Source organism: Cyprinodon variegatus, unplaced genomic scaffold (assembly GCF_000732505.1).
Source record: "Cyprinodon variegatus isolate N-32 unplaced genomic scaffold, C_variegatus-1.0 Scaffold1349, whole genome shotgun sequence".
NCBI lineage: Eukaryota > Metazoa > Chordata > Actinopteri > Cyprinodontiformes > Cyprinodontidae > Cyprinodon > Cyprinodon variegatus.
Window position 1 is genome coordinate 77,082 of NW_015151802.1, and position 974 is coordinate 78,055.

General features: G+C 50.1%; 1 protein-coding gene across 1 annotated transcript in view; it reads right to left on the reverse strand.

The window, feature by feature from the left end:
• The window catches only part of cngb1 (cyclic nucleotide gated channel beta 1), a 14,005-nt gene that overhangs the window by 7,042 nt on the left and 5,989 nt on the right, over nt 1–974 (reverse strand). The window lies entirely within an intron of this gene.

Here is a 974-nt window from a genome sequence, read left to right on the forward strand (position 1 = left end):
TTAAATATTCTTACAGTTGACAGTTCGCCTTTCCTTGTACCAGAGATGTGCCTGGCCAATGAAAGCTATTCTCACAGTCGGTAAATTTGGCATTCAGTCTGCTAGTTGTCGGTTTCACCTCGACATGGCGGACAACGATTTAACGGAGTGAGTCGTGTAACTGTATTTATACTGGTCCTATACCCAGTTCAGGGTGTCCAGAGGTGGCTGGATCCCTGCAACCTTAAGGTAAGGTATGAAGATATTCTGGAGCTCAGACTGTAGCAGCAGGTAAATCAGAGTAAGAAAACCAGCAGAGAGAGCACCAAAACCAGGATAGTGCAGTTGACCATGTCCCCCTCTGGAGCTAAGTAACCACAGCGGCAGATTGGAGGAGGACAGAGGCCGATCAGAGACGCCCGCTGGGCAGAGAGCGCCAGAGCAGGGAGAGGCTAGCCTCTTGAAGCTAACTGTGGAGGATTAAAAGAGGACGGCTGTACACTGGAGAAGCCCAGTGGGCAGAAAGAATGCCAGAGCGTTCAAGGCAGAATTCCCTACCTCATCCATTGCCAACAATATTTTGTTTCTTCTGCACTGGTTTTGGCTATGTGAACGCACACAAAAGCGGTCCGTCTACTTCTTAGGCACCGTGGCACTCTTCCCCTCTCTCTGCTTGCCTCACTCTGCTTCGCTCTGCATCACCCCAGGGTCGCCCTCTACATTGGGATGACATTCGCTCAGGCTGCCAAATTCACATTTGGTGTGAACGCACCTTTAGTGTGTCCTATGCTCCTGTACCCTGCATCACATCCTCCTCCAGACCCTTACTGCCTGAGGAAACACGGATGGACAAGAAATTTGCTTTGTGTCAACTGGAAGTTTTGGTTTGTTCTATACACCCTGATCACACCATCACTATGCAGCCTGCACATCAACTCACTCCTGAATGTGCCTCTACACGGGGATAACGCAGGGATAATCGTTTGCTCCGGTGG